At 36.8% G+C, this 22,079-nt stretch overlaps 1 protein-coding gene and 2 long non-coding RNA genes across 7 annotated transcripts in view; 1 reads left to right on the forward strand and 2 right to left on the reverse strand.

Moving 5' to 3' along the window:
• The window catches only part of LOC149661414 (uncharacterized), a 318,208-nt gene that overhangs the window by 278,453 nt on the left and 17,676 nt on the right, over positions 1-22,079 (forward strand). The window lies entirely within an intron of this gene.
• Positions 2,132-4,794, reverse strand: LOC149661418 (uncharacterized). Its single transcript, XR_016368905.1, has 2 exons — positions 2,599-4,794; positions 2,132-2,508 (listed from the first exon to the last, which is right to left on the reverse strand). It is a non-coding gene; the product is annotated as an uncharacterized LOC149661418 (long non-coding RNA).
• LOC149661419 (uncharacterized) lies at positions 4,814-21,823 on the reverse strand. Of its 4 annotated transcripts, none has more exons than XR_016368902.1 (3): positions 21,796-21,823; positions 7,113-7,181; positions 4,814-7,034 (listed from the first exon to the last, which is right to left on the reverse strand). It is a non-coding gene; the product is annotated as an uncharacterized LOC149661419 (long non-coding RNA). The 4 variants fall into 4 exon arrangements; XR_016368901.1 differs by lacking the exon at positions 21,796-21,823 and having other exon boundaries at positions 4,814-6,598; positions 6,689-7,034; positions 7,113-8,187; XR_016368903.1 differs by lacking the exon at positions 21,796-21,823 and having other exon boundaries at positions 4,814-6,598; positions 6,665-7,034; positions 7,113-8,187.

A 22,079-nucleotide genomic window follows, 5' to 3' on the forward strand; every position in this document is an offset into this window, starting at 1 on the left:
ATGAAAGAACACCGGAATTCTTCGCCTCTTGCCAATGACTTCTACTTCGTTCTACTCCCGCATTAAGAGGCACTGAAAAAAAAAAAGAAAGAAAAATGGCGTGGTATTGTAGCCAGAAGCGAAAACGGCTTCTAAAGTACAGTATTTTCAAACTGAATGTGCAATAATTATAATGTTACATACAACAACTAACTCGCTCTTATAAAGTGAGTCGTAGATTGATTAAAAACAGTTTGTTTTACACTTATTGCAAACTCTAAATGGTACGAACTACAGATTTTTCGTCTCACTGTGAGTATACAATTTAATTGAAGAACGTAAATGTAACGAAACTTCAACGTTTTCTGGGATAGTCAAAAGACAATTTAACGCTGAAACCTAGAAAATTTACTTGTTTTAAAATTGGGTTTATAGATTACTTGCGATGCAAAAATTAATTTCTATAATTTCGGATTGAACTGCCTATAGATTATTATAAATAACGCTCAAGTTTCATTGCACATTCGGGTTGAACTGGAGATCCTAGCTAGGTTTTTTTATACCCTCCCATTGCGCTTGTTTTAATCTTTAAAACACCAATAGGGTACTTAAAATAAAAGAGAAAAGCCTCTGGATAATAAAAATAAAACTTTAGTTAATCCTAATTGCCCATAAAAGCCCACGTAACAAACACGTGCTCCTCGTTCTTAATTAATTTCTTCTCCGAATAGACCTTAAATCCTTACCCACACAAAAAAAAGGGTTTCAACTCATCCGCATCGAATATTATATATACATAGTATATTCTTACTTCTAATTTAACAGCTCGGTTCTGGACTAACGAATTAAATATTTTAACCTCCTCCTTTAGAAAAGAGAATAAAAAATGGGCGACCTTTTAAGCTTAGACAGAATTTATTAAAATAATCATACACGAAACAAGGTATGTACGCAATGAGAGAGCCAAGTGTTTAAACCCCGTCAAAAGTATGGGATTTTTGGGTGTGCTGATCTCTAGCAGCTTCATATCAATATATAAAATTCTGAAGTTTTTTTTAAAAAAAGAGTCGAGATTCAAAATAGGCTTAGCAATCTTGTTTCTACGTATTTTTTTTAGTTTGAGAGTTGGGTTCGTGTCGCACGAATAGCGAGGCGTACCCCAGTGTACGGTAAAAAAAATTACTCCATTAAATCGATTAAAGTAACGAAATAAGCCTTTACCCCCACGTAAAGCGAGAGAAGAAGTACTGAGAAACGCGAAGGCGAAGGATTGAGATGGAAGGATAGGGCAGGGAGGAAGTAAGGTAGAGTGGAATAGATATTTTGCGGGATTCTTTCCTCTTTTCCTCTACCGTTAGTCGGATTCTATTCCTTATAAAAAACGTCTCTGCGCTGTTATAATCATCCATGGCTGGTCACGTACTTATTACCCATTCCCTTATTCTACTTTCTCTCGTTTTCGGGGTGCTGGGGATAACTCTACGTTTATACCTCTTCGCTCTCGTGCCTTTTCAGTCGTGGATTCGCCTTTTTAATCAAAGCAGCGCGTCCTATCCAAACAGCGATACGTTTTTTATCGTCGGGGAATCTTTTTCCCGTTCATCTCCCTTCTTTCGGGCCTTGGATACGCTCTGTTAGGCCTAAGACTCGTAAACTAAACGGTAAAGAGACGGCGAAGGGCTGCAGATGGTATTAACGCTCATTCCCGAAGCTCTTAAAACCTTTCTTCGATTGATTTTTCACTTGCTGAGGTTTTTTCTCGTTCTTTCTCTCTCTCTTTCTCTCTCTCTTTCTCTCTCTCTTTCTCTCTCTCTCTCTCTCTCTCTCTCTCTCTCTCTCTCTCTCTCTCTCTCTCTCTCTCTCTCTCTCTTCGCCCTATGTTTTCCGAGCACGTTTATAGCCACCTTACGCCGTGTTTAAGGGATTCAAAGAATACGCAGGCTTCTTTTCCGTATTACCAAAAAAAAGTGGAATAAAAAACTACTGGGATGGAGAAGGGAAAAAAGAAAAAGTGTATACCTGCTGCCTCTGAAATACGTCTTAGAGTTAGTCCTATTGTATAGATTATAAAACTTTTCCGCATACCGATAAGTATCCTTTGGAGAGGGAGAAATTAGTTTTGCAAGTCGGGTTCAAATTGAACCTGGCCATAAAGGATAATAAGGTAAAATTTATTAGTTATAACTATACACTGTCAGGAAATATAAAGGAAACTACAGAAATCTGCGCAATTCTTTTTTATGATATTGAAAAAAAGACATTGTAATTTTTTAATTAATTTCCATTTCATTTTTTTCTTTCGTGGTGCGAACGGGATTCCGGTAATTCGCATTCGTTTCGCGCTTCACCGGAAATGGTTATTGAGTTTTTCTTACGCGAGCCGAAATGTCGCGATTTACGCCTGGTATGATTCTTCACTGCGACCAGCTAGTAATTAATATTCTAGGGTAGACTCGCTAGCTATTCGTCTCTTCTCTTTCTTTTCCTTCTTATTTAAGCCTTTTCCGGTTATGACTTTTCGGAGGAGCCCTGAGATTGAGTAATATATATATATATATATAAAAAAAGAACTCTAGGCCTAAGGACTAGGGTAGTCAAAAAGAGGGAAAAAATCTTCACCTCCGTTAAGATAGGCCTGAGTTAGAACGCTTCATAAGAACCGAAATTAATTTTTTCATCCGAAGTTATATTTGCTGGAAGAGTAACTCTATGAACATAGAAGAAAGAACTAAAGGAGTTTGTAGCGTAATGATGGATAAAACACGTCTCTCATAGTTCTTAGGTTGACAGGAAGTGGGACTATCAAAACCTTGCGTTGGGTATAGTTGAAATTAAACACTTCCATCCCTTTAATTGATTAAAACAATTATTATTTCGTATCAATCGAAGATATTTCAAACGAAACATCCTTAACTACTTCTTACTTATTAGAACGTCCGACCTCGGAGTAAGAAGAAGAGGAGCGCGTGTTAGGCCCTAAACGCGCCATTAAGTACACCGGAACTGATTTTTTTCTCTCCTTATTATTTCTGATTCTTCTAAGGAAGGAAAAATGGTTCTTCCTTAGGTGAAACAAAGCTATAATGGCCTCTTTCTTACGCTTCTTATTAACTAAGCTTAGGGAATAGACTCAAAAAGACAAATTCCAATGCACCCAAATCGTAAATCGTTTTTAATAATAAAAAACTCGGGCTATTATTCATCCCTCCCCTTTCGAGAGCTATTAAGGTTATTTAACAAAAGGCTACAATATTTTAACATTTATAGCCCATCTTTAACATCCCCAGACGTTAGAATCTTCTCATTTGTTAATATAATAACAAACAAAACCACACAGAGAAGCGAACCTCCTGCAATGCGCCTGTAGAACTGTTTCACCCGCTGCACATCAGTGTTCAGGGAAAAAACGAGATCCTGGCGTACACCAATGCTAATTGGTAAATCAAAATGTGACACTTTAGGCCCGTTGTGAAACTGAAAATTGGTAGCCGTTAAGCCTTTGCTTTCTTTTACTCTTGTAAAGTTCTGGCTGGTGTCAAGGTTTTTAAAGCAATCGATTCTGATACAATGTACAGAAAGACAAGTGTTGTTTTTTCGCCCAAAGCTTCTAGAGACCAAAAACCCTTAAATGTTTTCATGCTTTTTGACCTTTGACAAAAATGACGTATAAGAAAAGAGAAAATAAAAACAGGAAACAAAATAAATAGTGAACGATGAAGTTACGCTTATTCTTCTACGAATATTGGTCTTAGCATGGGCTCGCTTCTCAAGCGTTTACGAACGTTCTTTTGGTCGTAACTTATCCGTAAATATTCATGTGATTGATGAATAAATAGTTGCAAGTACGAAGTAAAATGAGATTATGGCCCCGTAACGATCTTGGAAACGACATTCTTGTTTGGCCATTTTATCCTAGAAAATTTTATACTCCGCTTTTAAAGTAGTCGATTTCGCTACGGTTATTCTACAAACGTCCTCTAAAAACTCTTTAATAACATATTTAGAGCTTAGTTTAAACAATATTGAATTATTGGGGTGACACAAGTCTAGCTAGTTCTATATCACTACCAAACAAAAGTGTTTTTTTTTTTTTTTTTTTCGGAGAGAAAAACTCTTTTGTTCAACTGGGTGTGTATAATATTTTTTATACCATTCTCTTATTATTATTATAGTAGTGATTTATTTTTTCAACATCAAACGAGAGCGAGGAAGCAGCTAGCTTTATATTAGAACCATCTATTACTTATACTTGTACGTAACGCGAGCAAACCCCGAGGCGAGACTTTGAAACACAATAGATTTCAGCGTAAAAAAAATGTACCAAAAAGTGTATAAAACACAAAAACAAGAGGATAAAGTCAATCTAAATCCCTGAATTATTGCTTCTTTTTTGCCAGATATTTTGGGTTGAAAAACGGTTCAAACTATCAATTAAAGACACCAAAAAATCTTATAAATTAATTCGGTTTAAAAAAAATGCGTGAAAACAGCTAGAATGAAAGGCAAAATAAGGGTGACAAGACAATTTAAATCCCTTGGAAATCTTTTGTGGCGGATTTTCAGGTTTATGAAGTGTTCATTCCACTTCAGCCAAAAACCTTATAAATTAATTCGGTTTAAAAAATAAAGAGCGGGAGAGAAAGAAATCGAGCAAGTTTGAAAACGAGGAGTGAAGGCTGCTGGGGTGAGAAAGATGCCGCTCTGGGGATGGTAAAGGACGGCGAAAGGTTAAAAAGGGAATCATGAAAAATGAAAAATATCCCCAAGAGACGTTTCCTCGTGCGCGCCTCCTTCTGCTCCCTTTTTTTATTTTTCGCTGCAATTTTACGCCCCATTAAATAATACGCCTACACCAATGGACGAAAGAAACTAAAGGAGCAAGGGACTAGAAGTGAAAACAGCTGTCATCCGATTGTTTGCTCTGGATTGCCTCCCCTAGACTTTTAAATAAATAAAAAAACATGGCTATTAGATATCGGACAACAAAGCCTTTCCCAGTCCCCTAAATCTCGGAGGGTATTTTAAAATCATTAGATTCGCTACCGAGCATTACGACATTCGCAAACTGTGTTCGGAATTGTCATTTAAAATGGTGTGAAAAATATTTGGTTTATTTTGAAAATCGTTTTACCCCAAAATCATGGGATTTCGCTAAATATTTGCGTTCGATATATTTTCCAAGATGAATTTTTAAGCGTATTTATACAACTGCCTCGAGCGTTGAATCATCGGGATGTTTGCCAAATAACGAGAAGGATTTCTGAAATTTATTTATTTACCCAGGGAAAATTTTGGAAATATTAGTCTGGATTTTTACAAAGGGTTGAGGCTGCGATTATTTGAGATATTTATAATAACAGATATTCTCGTTTTCAGGCAACTCTTTTGCTAGTTTTTACCAGAAATATTTTTTAAAATGTATTTTTAAAATCGGTTGTATTTCAAGCACTTCATTGCCTAAAGCGAATTTTGTGCGGTTATCAAATACTGAATGCTACCTCGTATTGAATTGCCTTTTTCCATTGTCTATACAACTGTAGCTGTGAAACAAAGAATAATTTGGCTCTCTACGTCTAGAAAAAGAAAAGATTTCTTTCCAGTAAAACTTAAATGGAAACTGTTTTACGCCTTCTTAGACTTGAGGGCATTATTTTAACATTTGGACGCAAGTAGTCAGTCACTTGTGTTTCGTTTTATTCTTTGTTTTCTTCGGGTCGGGTGACGATTTAAAGTTGATAATAAAAAACCTTTTTTCTCATTCTTTAATCCAGTTTCTTCTCCAGTACTAATTACCACCCTTCTTTAGTTACTTTATAAACGTCGAAAATCTTCGAGTTCATTTAAAAAAGGGTCCTTGAACTCTTAAAGTCTCTTTAACGTAATTTTAATGAACTAACCTTTAGAGTGAAACCTTACACTGTTTACGCGAAAAATCCTTCGAAGGATTTTCATTTAATTTGAAACGAACCATCGTGAGCTTTCATTTCTATTCGAAATTTAAAATAATTCCATTTCCAAAACGAAAATTCTTTTAAGTTATAACTTAATCTTGAATTATATGAATAAATTGCCAGTAATCTCTTGGAAAAAATTTGACAAACGCTTGTATGTACAGTTACATTATCTCCGTTATGTTTTTTATTTAGTTCATAAGGATATTCTTTGAAATACTGCGATATCAAAGTCCCTTGGGTAATAAATAAAATCAACAAGGAATATTTTTCCGATCGACGGACGTTTATTCTTGTAAGAGAATTTTTCCCGAAGAATCTATATTGTGTTAAACGTAGTCCCGCCTCGTCTGGAGCGGATACTGCCCCGCTTTTCTCCCTTACAAAATGCCGGTTATCAAATTTTTCCCAGGGAATCCCTTACCCAGTAGGCCAAGCAAGTCTTGGCCTGGCTCTTTTTAGGCTTAACTTTTGATAACATTCCCCTGTGTTGAAGCAAGTAGAATACGAAAAGTGAGTAAGGGACGGAGGGACAGCGTGGATGGGCGGCGAGAGGTGGGCAGCGCCCAGGGTCGAAACCTGGCAGACTCATAAATCATCCTCTGTCAAGTTGGGCATTAACAAACTCCGCGATACGTTCCGCTGTCTTCTGGGCTAAGGGACCCGTGCTGTATTAAATATTAACAAAGGTTCATTAGTCGAAGTAAAAGCAGCCCCAAGTGGTACAGATTTACCCTACAGTTTTGACCCTGAGTTACCCTTAAAAGTTTTTCTTCCACGTGTGGTCTTTTAGTAAAGCGTATTCCGTACCGTACAAGGATCGAGTTTGTCTGGGGTTTTGACTCCTGAAAGGTCCGTTCTGGCGCTTATCTTGGGTCAAAATCGTCTGGCTTTCGAGCTTTCGGAGTGACGATGTCCAGTTTTCTTTACTTTTAGCTTTTAGACTTTGATTAGGCAGGCGTGTGTGTGTGTGAAAGCCAGTTCTCATTCTGTATGCCAAAGTACTTAAATTCGAATCCTTTTAAGGATTTAAATCCCTTTTAGTGGTCTGTAGGGAAAGACAATTTTGACGCCTCGAAGAATTTCTCACGTTGCTTTGAGCAACTATAAATAAATTACATAATGGATCAAGTCTCGATTCGAACGAAAGTCAGTTTAAAAATCTGTTATATTTCAACTTACAGACGCGCCTAATCCAGCTCTCAAATTTTGATTAGGTGTTTGATAATTTTCGAGTTTATCTACTTCCACCTTGCGGGAAAGGGAAAACATCTATAAATTTGTCACGAACGGAAATAGACTTTGATTAAAGGTATGCCTAGAAAGGGAAGAATTACTATTGGCCTAATTGAAATCGATTCGAGTTCAGAGAGTTGTGTTAAAGCTAAAGCTTCGATTCCGGATTTTGAAATCTCGGGAGGTAACTTCCTTCTTGGCGAAGGAATAAAAAAATCCTGGGGGAAGTCGCTTTACGCTTTTGTTTCGCGCCTTTCTCATCTGTCGATTCGAATAACTTCGGTTGTATCACGCCAAGGATAAAAAGAATCGGGAGAAAACCATCCCCTCCCTAACCGACCACAATACGCTTGCTTAACAAAGCGAAACCCTAAAACACTTCGATGTGTACGGAATCGATTACCGTTGCCCGCATCGCGCCGACTTCCTTGCCTAATCTTTATCAGAAAGAGAGATTCGGGTATTCGGAACGGATTCCCCGTTTCTACCTCTTTCATAGTGTGTGTGTGGAAAAGCTGAAACTGCCACTGGTGGTCCCCTGATTCCTGATTCCATTTCATGACCTTAAATTCAACGAGCATTCGCGCCAACCAACTAGAGTCCCATTCCATATCTATGGCTTCGTCAGAAGTTAATAAAACACGAAGGTGTAATAATTAAATACTTCTACCGATGGTATTTCCGTTAGTAAAATATGTGTCGTCTACTTATGTATTTTTCAATGACCAATTTGACCACTTTAAAGATTTATTTGTTCACGACAAATAAAGGGGTAAATACAAAGGGTTTTATAAGTACTTCAAGGCGAACTGTATCTGTCAAAATTATAATAATAATAGAGGCGGAATGAGGACAAGTATAAGCTTCTTTTTCTACAAGAGAATCGTCAGAAACTCCTTCTCCTTCCACTCTGGAATTTCTCGAGATTCGAGAGAGTCTCTTAGAAACAATATAGTACTGTCAAACTCTTTTAAAATAAACAACAGGCTGGAATGACAGTTTCCAAAGCAAGAACACATTGTACCCCATCTTTCCCCCCTTCTCGACAAAAAAAATGTCACTTCAAATTTTTTCACCAATTTTAAAAAATGTTTCACATCGTATATTAATTTTTTACCTCTCCGTGTGACGTAGTCCAGGAGAGGTTCTGTAACGGCCGTGTCTGTCTGTGTGTCTGTGTGTCTGTCTGTCTGTCTGTGTGTGTGTCTGTCTGTCCGTTGTTACACCCACGTGACCGCGTTCGCAGTTTGCGTATCGGAGCAAACGTGTTCGCCATTTCCGAACTGCTTTCACAGTCACGGAAATGGCTCCTCTACTTGAGTTCTCACACCACCAATCTTCTGGTCTTTGTCCATACCACACGGACACTAGTCTGTTCTTACTGGCTGCTAATCACCACCATCTTCTGGTCTTCGTCCATTCCACGTGGACACCAGTCTGTACATACTGGCTTCTAATCACCACCATCTTCTGTTCTTTGTCAATCCCACATTGACACCCGTCTGCACTTACACTGCCTTCTAACACCACCATCCACTGGTCTTCCGTCTATTCCACATAGACACCAATCTGTATCATTGGCTTCTACTCCATTATCATCGTTTGGTTTTAGGATATACGCGGCGATCAGCTAGGGTTACGAGAAACGTCTAGCCTCCCTAAGGTAGGATCGCTACCAAAGGTTTTCGCATTTGCGGTTTTTCCTTACTATTATAATGGAAACGAATCGTATATATACCCCAAAATTTGAAGAAAGCGGGAAGAGGGGTACCCTTCACTTTAAACGTCAATATTAGCAAAGTTTGAGAAGATAATAAGTATAACTTTATTTTAAACGATTTAACTATTATTAATGTTAATTATTGAAGATTAAAATAATTAAAAATAATTATATTTATTTAAATATTAAAGATAAACCTCTCGTGCAAAGAGAGAGATTATCATTGCCTCCTATATCTACCAAGGCCCGTGCAAGCGATATATTTCCTTCATTGCCTCCTATATCTATCAAGGCCCGTGCATTGTGATATATTTCATTCATTGCATAAACATAAGCGAGATTGTTTTGGGAAAAAAATACTGCTTCCACTAATGCGTTTATACTCCTTGTTACTGTTGTATAGAGTAATCATGATAAAAGCTTAAAAAATTACGAGAGGACAGACCTTTTTTATCCTCATTCAAAAATATTTTTTGGTGCTAAGACTGCTTTAAAAAATCCAAACGGTTAGGCATTGGTAAAAAAGACAAATGATATTTTTCAAATCTTATGAGATAACGCCCACCTAGTTGAAAATTGCCGTTTTTTATCCGCGAGAGCCATTCCTTATGAGAATTTCGATGCTAGTAGGTTGTCAATTAAACTACCGGTATATTATTGTTGTTGGAAATTGGATATTAAGTCAAATTAAGTGGTTGTAAAGAGCCAGCAGGTTTTTGCCACTTCTTTTTGTGAGTATTTGATTTTTATATGTAAAATGGAGGAAGATAATGTTGAGAGTAAGGATGAAATGCGGAAGCGCAAAGCGCGGGAAAGGATGAGGGCAAAAGGTCGACGTTTTCATTGGATACTTAAGGTTATATAATCTTCTCGACACGGAGAGGTAATATTTTGGTTTTCCCGACTTGTTTTTAAATTTCTTCGTCGTGGTTTGTTATACAATATCTTATAAATTTCATTTCCAGTGTAGAGGTGAGCGGGCCCTACAATACCCGTCGCCAAACAGCAGGCCTACCCGATTAGACGCAGGCGTATGTTTGCTAAGCAACGTCATTTAGTAGAGCAAAAGGCTTAAATCCCTATCAGAAATAATACGTCAGAGCAGGGGAAGGTAAACTGCTTAAGGTGTGAAACCAATGTTGGCATGCGTTATCGCGCCCGCGGGCAAAATATGAAACGATACCACAGCCTGCTATCGTTCGTGGATAGTGCGTTGCCTATGTGGCGGGCACATTTGGGCGGGTTCAATTATGAACTCGTTGCGTATGTTGTACTTAGGATTAAAAAGGATAAAGCCAACAGTCATGGGCAATAGTATCATGTTAAGTGCAGCAGCGTTAAACAATTTTGCCTTAGGATTTTGCTTTGAGTATATTTATTAGAGTTCAAGAGGAGTTTCATGAAATTTTATTATATGGCAGCCTGGTATCCTTTTAAATATTACTACGTGGTGGCCCATTTCTAGCAGCTAATAGAAAACAGTGTTAAATAAAACATCTCTTTCACACGTTATATACCTCGATTAGAAAATGCTTTTTCATTGGTTTTTAATAACTGGGATGTCGATATCTACCTTTAGAGACTATCAATTTACCTTTGTGAGTCACGTACAAAGAGTTAGCAGGACGTCGTCTAAACATATTAACAGAAACTAGTAACGATATCTGGTTATGAATGCGGGATACTAATAGTTAATATTTACGTGGCAGAGGGAGTGAAAACAATCTATAGGGAGCCAGTTATTTCGCTAATAAACTTCGTGTTGTTGAAATTATTGAAATATAATAACTCTGCATTTGGGTCGTGTTTGCAAAATGTTGTCACGCATGAACTTCTATGCGTTTACTACATAGCCACAGCAACTACACGAACTTTATGTACTACTTACTCTATGGAAATATAAAAATGCTAATTGAGTAACGTTTGTAAAACTGGACTGCCATTTAAAAACGAAAACGTTATCTAATCGTCTAAAGTCCACATTCGTACATTCTGTTTTATATAACCCTAGATTCTTGCCTAATTTGATATGGCATATTTTTTAAATCTATTAGATCCAATCTTGCTATATTCTACTTTTAAATCATCTACTATCTGCGTATACCATTCGACCTGGTATACAGAGTAAATACCCCCAAGTCAAAAGACCCCCGGTCATAATCCCCCCATTTTTAAAAACGTACAAAATCCCCCCTCTCTCAAGACAAAATCCCCCGGTCATTTTCCCCCCATCCAAGTTAAGAGTACAAAATCCCCCCACTATCAAGACAAAATCCCCCCACTCTGTAGACAAAATCCCCCTACTTTCTAGTCAAAATCCCCCTACGCTCTAGACAAAATTCCCCGGTCATAATCCCCGGTTATGTTATGTTAGGTTAGGTTAAGTTAGGTTAGGTTTGGTTGCGTTTGATTGCGTTTGGTTAGGTTAGGTTGCGTTTGGTTAGGTTTGGTTAGGTTAGGTTAGGTTTGGTTAGGTTAGGTTTGTTTAGGTTAGGTTAGGTTTGGTTAGGTTAGGTTAGGTTAGGTTAGGTTAGGTTTGGTTTGGTTTGGTTAGGTTAGGTTGCGTTTGGTTAGGTTAGGTTGCGTTTGGTTGGGTTGGGTTGGGTTGACATTGAACAGTTCTTGAACTGTATCGGAAATATTTTGGCTTGGAATTAAGAAAATCTAATTTCAATATTAAAGAATATAATTATTAAACGCATGAATTGAAGTTTTTTTCCTTAAAAATCTTCATATAAATTGAAATCGTTCTTTAGGGTATTTTGTCGTAAACACAGTTTGTGGGGAATTTGTCCTGGGACTGGGGGTTTTTTGTCTTTGGCATCCATTCGGGGGAAATTGTCCGAGGGATTTTGTCTCCTACCTGAGGGGATTATGTCCTTTTCTTCTCAAATGGGGGGGGGGGATCATGTCCGGGGGATTATGTCCTACATTCAGTAGACCTAGTTAATATTTGTAAATAAAAATGCCTAATCTCTATAAAATTTCTTTGGAAATAATTATAAAACGGAGCTTCTTTCATGCATTACTAGTCTTAAACCATCACGACAAAGCCAATATCCTTGCACAGATGCTTACGCATCACGGTATTGTTTCAAAAAATAGTGTCCTTTTATCGTGGGCGGAAGCCTGGCGATTTTAGTTGTCTCTTTCACGTAGTGTAACAATACACGCAAAGTCTAACGAACGCCTGTATATAAGTTTATGTTCGACGATAGGCCTGCGCATAAGTTTTTGTTCAATGAGAGGCCTGCAAAGTCAAAAATCTAGAGATTAACAACTAAAACGTCATCAAGCCTGTTCAATGTAATCTTCAGGCGCCATTGTGGAACTGTACATTGTATATCATGTAGTTACGGGACAATGCCCGCCTGCAACAGCGGGCACACATCGGTAACCAACAAACCTCGTGAAACTTAAATTCAGCCCTCGGAATAACGGTCGTAGCCCTTAGGGACACTGCCCGCGGTCGCTTGAGCCCGCTATATCTGGCATGCCCACTCACCTCTATTCCAGTGACGAAGACTTAGGTAGTTTATCAAATGCGTTGCTGTTTCTTAGGAAATCTTTTCTATTAGAGATTGAGATAATTTTATATGGGTAAAAATTGTCATTAAATTTTTATTAAACTTCGGAAAGATTTAATTTCCCAGACTTTAAAGGAAAACCTAAAATTTTCAAAGGAAGATGACGAAGTTAAGTTCTGAAAGACGAGAAATTTTTTTTTATAAAAAATGGAGTAAAATTTCTGGGACTTATTTAATTTCGAATTTTTTTTTCTCTCTCTCACACACACACACAAGATTGAACATACTGTAAAGAAGTATTTCTTTAGAGAAACTCAAGCTGATGAGGTGTTTGTCACGTTACACTTTCTGTTAAAAGGAAAGTTTCAGGGCTTTACTACCCAACCGAAACGAATTAAGGGTCTTATTACCACGCTATTCGTTGAACGAGGGTAGCGAAAAAAAAAAACTGGTTAGATTTAAAAATCAAAGACATACAATGAGAGACTAAATTGGAAGTGACGAGCTATACACCACGACTTTATTCTAGCTTCAAGAAAAGCGAACTAAACTTTGACAGCTTCTCTCGCTGGCTAACTCTGGACTAAAAGTTGATTAGAGCCAGCGTTTCGGAAATCCAGCACTCTCTAATAACAGCTAGTTCTTCGAGTTAGTTGAGACGTTTGCTTAGACGAGGGTTTCTAAATTGAGAAATAATAATGTAGTTTGACTATAAAGGGTTGCTTTTGGGTTTACTTAAATTAAATTTATTAAATTCAAATTACATAGCAATTATCCATTTATCGAATCAAAAATTCTAAAGGGGTAATGGATGCTCATTTATTTTTGGGTAAATAAAGTTTTTATTTCCATACTACTAGTAGAAACGTTTCGCAGACACTTTGTTTGGACCATTTTAATTTATTAGACTGGTTATTGCAATTAAAAATGTAATTACTGAGAACCTGATGGCCATGTCAAAATAATTTTTCTTTATTTCATTAGCACTTTGGAAAGGATTTTAATTCACGACCGGGATTGGGAAATATAATTACAAAACGGCGTTTCCTTTTCATCGGCCGACCAGAGCATAATGACTAATAATTAGTGAATGGTTATTCTATATTCTCGCCCGCTAAAAGCTAACTAGAAGCCTTTAAGTTAGAAATTAGTCATACATACAGACTAGGTGAGAGAGAGAGAGAGAGAATACAGCTAAGGAGGTTAGGAATAACAATGGAATGGGTACCGAACTGGCCTTATTGGGTACATGGCGCTAGTATGTGTGCATTTGATTTGAATGCGAAAAGACGCTCGATTGATTAATGATGAAGGTAGGAGCTTTCTAGCCCCACTAACCCCCCCCCCCTGTTGTTGCCATGGCGTTGTTTCGAGAAAATGGGGCCCATGGACCCCCCTCCCCTGCAATAATGGAACAGGAGTATAGAGAAATACGAGCCATAGTTGTAGGAATTTAGTCTTATCCCTGGAAAGGTACGATGACATAAGTAAAATTGTTTTTAAATAAGTTTCGAATTTATTTAGAGCTATGTTTCGAGTCGCATGATGGAACGTTATATAAAATATCATACATATTTGTAGAAAAATTCGAACAAACAATTTAAAAAAAGTACCAACCCCTTAAAAAATAACCCTAAAAATAAATTTGTAAAGAAAAACGGGTCAAAGGCCGAGCAAGAAAAATCCAAGCTTATCTGGTTAAAAATCAACCTTTTTCTCCTTGCTCGACCTCCCATAAAAAATACCCCAAAGAAAAAGAAAATCTATCCATGCGTCATGGAAAAATTGAGAAACCCAGTGACGATGGACATTGAAAAGGCCCCCAAAAGTTACAAATACACCCCTTTTTTTGGTCATACAAAAAGGATTAAAAAACCTCACAAGAGGTTACCTGTCAATAAAATCGCCTGAAAACGGGCACTTGCTTTTGGATTTCTCAGGAGAGAAGTTATACCCAAAACTGGTCGTAAAAAATAAAAATTAAAACCTTAAAACTTAGAAGAATTTGGTCTTCATTATAAAAAACAAAACTTAGAAAAATTTAAATCGTAACCTAAGAACTAGCTTAGGACATTAAAACTAAAACGTAACCTCAGAATTTGCTGAGAAAATTTAAACTTAAAACTTTAAAAATAATAACCAAATCAACAAAATTTCAACACGAGATTTTTCAGTCGGTTTCGTGTTGACAAAAAACCAGCACCGCTCTCCCAAATAGGAATAATTAATCCGTTTTATGGTGCCGAAACCCGGGAAATACTAGGAACCGCTATTCGTGTAAGAACTTTAACCATTTTTAAAAATCGGAAAAACCTTTAAACAATGGCAGATAAAGAAGCTACCGGTAGTACGGGTAATACTAACCAATCAACTACGGGTAATACTAACCAATCAACTACGGGTAACATTAACCAAACAACCGGAGACCCACCGGACTTATTAAGACTAAAAGGAACTCGTTCAAGAACTAGAGCCGCGGTAACTAGAAGCGAAAATGTGATTAAAACCCTTTTAGCTGATCCGTCGGTAAAATCGGAGGATTTAGAAGATAATTTAAAAATACTTAAACAAAAAGAAATCGTACTTCAAAAATTAAATCAAGACGTGTGGGATTTAATGCCCTTATCAAATACCTTAGCGATAGACGCGGACGCGGAAAAATCGGATAAAATTCAAGACGGGATAACAATATTAATTAGCCAAACAGAAAGAAAAATAAGTGAATTAAAATCGGGTTCAAGAGCAAGTTCCATCAGTGGAACCACAGTCATTACTGGACCACCGACGGTAAACAACACCGTGCCGCCCTTGGTCGCCGGAGCCACCACGAGCAACACCGTGCCACCCATGGTCGCCGGAGCCACCAGTGGACCCAACGCCCTCAGCCAGGCATCAAATATGGGAACCATACCACAAGGATTCGTCTTCAGAGCCCAGTCACAACTACCGTCGCTGGAAATATCCAAGTTCACCGGAGACTTTATGCAATGGGATGGATTCTTTAGTAGATTTGAACTAGCGGTAAGCCGTGCTAATTTATCTCCTATGGAGAAGTTATCTCAGTTAGAGTCGCATTTAGCCGGAGAGGCCAAAGACACTTTAAAAGGCTTACACGCATCTGACGCTAGTTACGACGAAGCGATCAGGATTTTAAAAAACCGTTATCATAAGCCAGGGGCTGTAAAACATGCCCACATGCAAAATATTTTACATTTAGAAACTGTGCATGATATTAATAATGTTAAGGGATTACGCCGTCTTTATAATACGTGCGAAATTAGTTTAAGAAGTTTGGCATCGTTAGGGGTTGACACGTCGCTCAGCGGGTATTCAATTTGTCCGGCTATTTTAGAGAGCATCCCGCAGGAAATAAGAGTACAATATAGTTTAGCCGGGTCATACGACGCCGAGTTCAATATAGAGAAATTAATGGAATTTTTAGCAAAGCAATTAGACGCTAGAGAGACCTCAGAAAGATTAGGAAATAAAATTAAAGAGAAAAATAAGTCTAAGGAGTTCAAACCACCAGAAGACAGACCAAAATTAGCGTCAGCTTCAGTTTTACAAACAAACGTAAGCAAACAACAAAGACAGGAAATATTTAGGGACAATGAAAATTGTCAATGTCAGGAAAACTTTAGACAAAATGGTAATTTTCAAAACTATGATAATTTCCAAAACCAAGGAAATTATCATAGAAATCAGGGAAATTATCCAAATCAAAATTTTAGTTTCAATTCAGGTCAAAATCTTAGTGGCAATCAAAATCAAAAATTTAGTTTCAACCCAAATCAAAACAGGGGTTCTTTCTTTTGTATATTTTGCGACAATCAAACCCATTCATCTTCTAACTGCCAAAATTATGGTATAGAAGATAAGAAAAGAATGATAACAGAACAGAATAGGTGTTTTATTTGCATAAAAAGGGGACACATGGCTGAAAATTGTTTCTCAAATTATAAAACTTGTAAAATCTGTAGTGGTAGTCATAATGTAGCTGTTTGTAGTGAAAATAAAGCCAATACCCAAAATTTAGGTAATAAAGAAACACAACAAAATCAGGAACAAACTGCAGTTAAATCCACGGCAGTTAATTCGTCTCAGTTAGAGTTAGGTTCCGTTTTATTACAAACCGCAAAAACAACTGCTCAAAACCCTCAACATTTAGAAAAACAATTGGGGGTCAGAGTACTACTAGATGGAGGAGCTCAATCCAGCTTTATTAGAGAGGAGTTAGCCCAGAAATTAGAATTACCAGTAGTGGGAAAACAAACAGTTACGCTATACAATTTCGCCAACAAATCGCCAAACTCAGAAATTAGAAAAGTAGTAAAATTAAACCTTCAAAGTCAGGTAGACCCTAATAAAACAATAGAAATTCAAGCAGTGGTCCTTCCTTACTTGTGCGAAGCTACTTCCACTAAGGAATTTGACCAGGTGGAAAGATTAATGGAACGAAAGGGATTGAAACTATGCGACCCCCCAAGTCAATCTAAAATGGGGGATACAAATGTTGAAATTTTAATTGGTGGTGATTATTATTGGGAAATAGTTACCGGAAAAGTAGAAAGGTTTACAAAAAATTTGGTCTGTTTGGAAACTCTCTTTGGTTGGGTCATCCAAGGACCTACCAATTCCCCATCGGTCAATTTAAACAACAGTGTTGTGAGAATTGGTTTAGTAAACGTAGTAAAAAGAGCCACGTGTCTTCCCCCGCCAAAATTTGAATCCACGAAAACATTACCATCTCCGCGAAAACAATTTAAACGAAAACCAAAAAACAAAAGATCTTCAACAGAAACATTAAATTTAGAATTGAAATCAGAACTTAGCGAGGTAAACGAAAATCAAAAAACAATTAAATTAGGAAACCAGGTTTTAACTCACGAGGACAATGTTAAAAAGAAAAAGAGAAAAGTGGAAATCAAAAAAAGTAATAATTACTAGAGATGGTAAAACGCGCTCGTAAAAATAAGAAATTAAAATAAATGAAAATAAATGATTAACTCAATTAAAATATCTTGCCTAAAACCCTTTTCAAAATACTTAAAACTTAAAATTTAGTTCAATTGCAACATATTATTGTCAGGGAATAACTGTTTAATTTAATTAGAAACTATGTTGTGTTAAATTTAGTGTATTTAATAGCATGTAATCAAATATAATTTTTCCATTTAAGAATAAGTTAAATTCATTGTAAACTTTAGTAATTGCATGAACCATTAAGACAAAATTTGAATTGTGTAAAATTAAGTGTATTTTAAAAAATAGCATTCAATAATGTAGAATTTTTCCATTTAGTATTAAGAATAAGTAATTTTAAAATTAATGTAATGAACATTTTTAAAATTTGTTAAAAAAAAAAAAAAAAATGTATGCAAAACCCTACTTAGAAAGACAAAGTCTTTGTCGGGGAGTGTAGAAAAATTCGAACAAACAATTTAAAAAAAGTACCAACCCCTTAAAAAATAACCCTAAAAATAAATTTGTAAAGAAAAACGGGTCAAAGGCCGAGCAAGAAAAATCCAAGCTTATCTGGTTAAAAATCAACCTTTTTCTCCTTGCTCGACCTCCCATAAAAAATACCCCAAAGAAAAAGAAAATCTATCCATGCGTCATGGAAAAATTGAGAAACCCAGTGACGATGGACATTGAAAAGGCCCCCAAAAGTTACAAATACACCCCTTTTTTTGGTCATACAAAAAGGATTAAAAAACCTCACAAGAGGTTACCTGTCAATAAAATCGCCTGAAAACGGGCACTTGCTTTTGGATTTCTCAGGAGAGAAGTTATACCCAAAACTGGTCGTAAAAAATAAAAATTAAAACCTTAAAACTTAGAAGAATTTGGTCTTCATTATAAAAAACAAAACTTAGAAAAATTTAAATCGTAACCTAAGAACTAGCTTAGGACATTAAAACTAAAACGTAACCTCAGAATTTGCTGAGAAAATTTAAACTTAAAACTTTAAAAATAATAACCAAATCAACAAAATTTCAACACGAGATTTTTCAGTCGGTTTCGTGTTGACAAAAAACCAGCACCGCTCTCCCAAATAGGAATAATTAATCCGTTTTAATATTGAATGAATTTAAGTCTTAAATCAATTTAGATTTCGGTCGTTTCTTTCGACTCGGTCTCAAATTTAATATTTTTCTTTTTCCTCGTAGATTTTTTTTCCAGGAATTCTTTTCCTCTCGAATACCTCGAACTAATAAATAATCCTCAGGTTACAAGCGAAAATGCAAAATAGGTTTTCCCCTATTCTTTCTACTTCCACCTCGACCAAAGAAAAAACAATAGGCTTAATGTCTTTGTTGCCGGGAAATTTATGTCAAATCCTCGATCCAGCTTATGTTTTTTCATCTTCCTTGCTCAATCTCTTTTTATTTTCGTTTCTTAAAAAGTTCAAGTCCCAAAAATTTACATAAATTTTATCGAATTATTTTTTTTGGTCAAGGTTATCCGATACTACTCTTTCTCTTATTACGAAAGTATATAGTTAGTTTCTTCGGTAAAGATATATACTCCCTCGAGTTTAGTCATGGGGTTATTTTTAGTTTACTTGCGTTGAAATTGGACCGTTATTTTCTTATTTTTGAAACGGTTCCGGGGAAATTGGCATTATTTATTGTTTCTAAAACTTACAATAACACAATCATTGTTCTTTCAAAAACCCTTAACTGAGTATATTTTGAAATTAAAAAAAAAATATAATATCCCTAGTTTTCTTTTTCGACAATGACGTATTTTTAGAGTATCACTTTGGTCTGGTATTTTATGGAATTGTATTGAATGTAGTAAAAGTTGAGTTTCGTATTGTTTGTATTACCAACTCTATTTTGCGAATTCGAAGAGAAATAAGTTTTTGGATTTCACCAGCTTGTTTTAAAAGTTACATAACTACGTACAGTGTAGAAAGGATAAAAAAACTCAGTAGTTTATTTGAAATAAACAACATTGGAGTTTTTTCAAATCAATCCCTCTTGCATCTCCACAGAACCTTGAGAGATTTTTGATCTAAACCACTCTTTAAAAATTTCCCTAACACATCGTCATATACACTCTTAACTTTCGGTAGAAAAATCCGATCTTCCCTCTTGGTTCTTAAGCTTGTAATCGCCTCAGTCGCGCGTAGTAGACGAAATGTATCTCTAGGGTATTTGAATCCTAGTGTTAAGTCTAGTAAAGAAGGGAAAATAAAGGAAGGGTAGAAATAGGCCTGAAGAGAAGGGGCGAGTACTCCCTTGTTATGACGGGATTAAAGGTGTCAGAAAATGGCTCCAGACAAATGATGGCTTCCGAAAGTTTTAGGTTGCGGTTTTTGGAGGCCCTGGCGGTGCATCGCGATTGTCTTTGGTTACTATGCACTGTTGTGAAAGGCAGACCTACCTATTTCCGCTTGGGTAGACATTTACAAAAGACATTGATTCCTGGTATGGTAAACACCGCTCGACTTTAAACCATAATTGATATCTCGTCATTAAAGCTCGTTTCTCGTTGTTTGTTTTCACCAGTTTTTCCCGACCTTTTATAGCGCGCTAAATCTTAAATGCCAACAAAATAATAATGTTCTTTTTTGAAAATTCCTTATTTTTATCGAGGGTGAAAAATGACCCTTTAAACCTAAGGAATTTCTGTAGAAATTTTTTGAAAGTTGTCAAGCATCTTTTGTCAAGCTATCCCTTCCTTATACGTGGCGGCTCGAACTTTAAATATTTAAATTTCGAAACGATTTAGAAACTTTGATACTGTTGGTTCTGAAATATACGGGTGTGACCCCACGAGTGAAATGCAAATAAAGCACGCACTTGGTGGACGGATGAGGGATTTTACAATTGTAACTATAGCTTCCGGCCTGTGTACTTTTATTTCTAACTTTTACTATTCGTAGTAGGAAAGCTCCCTTTTCGTGGGCTTCGGGCGTGTTTACTTTGAAATCGGCTCGGGCCACTTTCTCTGAAATGATGGATCGAGAAACTGGGAATTCCGAGCCTCCTTTAGAGGGGAAAATTGAAAAACAAAGAAAAGAGAGGAGGATGCCTTAAGCGAAAGAGAATTATCTGAGTAAAGAGCGTGCGTTTCTTAACGAAAAAAAATAGCTACTGTTCGAGAAAGTTTAAGAAGCGAGTCTCAATGAAAAGTACATATTTTAGTCGAAAGCTTTGAAGTTTGAGTTAACATAACAATAGGCCTAAATAGTTTCTCGCTAACGTATCATGGCACTTCATACTTGCATTAGCTATACAATAAATACCATAAAAGCAAAAAAAATATGTTTTCTTAGTTGTCATTTGAGGGAGGAGAATAATATTGCGCAGTTTTTCCAAAATTCAGCTCGCGTCAATAAAGTTATTTATTTCCCTTTCTTTGTACGCGAATGCATAGAGAGGCTGGGGAAAGAGGAGTAGAAGACCAAGAGGGTGAGAACAGAAATCTGTTGAGACGACAGCGTCTTATCGCGCCTTTTACAAAGCTCCGACGTTTAATATTCCTTTTATTTCGGCGCGGGGGTCCATCCGTCTATTGTTGAAGAAGGCGTAGCTGATTAATCGGAACGTTTCAATTGCGCGTATTGAACAACCCATATGGTTTTTTCTCAGATAAAAATGTTATCGTCGGGTTAACCCATTTCTGTATCTTCAAGCGCGTGCCCTCGTGAAAAGGGTTACCACCCTGTATCGTATACGTATTCCAAGGGTAGCGAACATCGATTACGCGACGAGAATCTAGTCGCGATGGAGAAAGGGCCAAAACTTGTAAACATAATTCGCGCTAGGAATATTTAGAGCGAGACCATCTCTTCTATCTCCGCTCCGGCTAGGCTGTTCTTAGGATTCTAAGGACGTGTCCAAAAGCTGAGCCACAATATTTCGTTTATGGTGTTTATTTTTAAGAGAACGATCTCTCCCACCCAATATTTCTTAGTTTTCCCCTAATATTTTTCCTCTAATGATCCCTTCAATATCCTCCCTGGACGAGGGTTTTCGTTCTACCAAATTAGTTTCCACTCCGTGTATTGTATTTCATATTTTTGACCTTACCATCATGCACGGAACACAAATAATATAGTAGGAACGCCATATGTTACAAATATTCCCTGACTCCCCTATGTTACTAAGAAATGGTAGTACAACAAGCTCTGACGAAGAATGTGGATTGTTGGGCCAACGGTAGCTCACTCTAACTCGGTCTAAAGTAGCTTAACGCACCTCTGAAGAAACGAGACAGTGATTAAATTAGGTAATATACGGCAAACTGTTCAGTTTTGAGAAAACGAAGAAGCTATTTTTGGACTAAGTTAATGGGTTCAAATTTTGAAGGAGTTGTCAAACGGCAATGTTTGACATCGGTTAAACTAGTCTATATTTAAACTTTTCACCTTTTTATTTGCTTCAGGTGTAGACGGTACATCGTTTTCCCATCGCGATTTTTGATTTTTCTACATCACTTTTTATACCTCAGTAGACCTTTATAGTTTCGTGTTACCTTTTTAGTTTGAAAATCCGACAACCGAAATAGACTTTAAACCCTTGTCTTTCTATTTTTATCCCCGGACCCTTTCAATGTGATAAAATACGATGGGAATTTCCGATTGAAGGAGAATGCGGTGCTCATCCCGTTTTTCGCGAGAGTTACTGGTTTAAAATGTCTAACACTAGAAAG

This window comes from Phalangium opilio, unplaced genomic scaffold (genome assembly GCF_054372755.1).
Source record: "Phalangium opilio isolate 3A_F unplaced genomic scaffold, DU_Popi_V2 ptg000070l_1, whole genome shotgun sequence".
Classification (NCBI taxonomy): Eukaryota; Metazoa; Arthropoda; class Arachnida; order Opiliones; family Phalangiidae; genus Phalangium; species Phalangium opilio.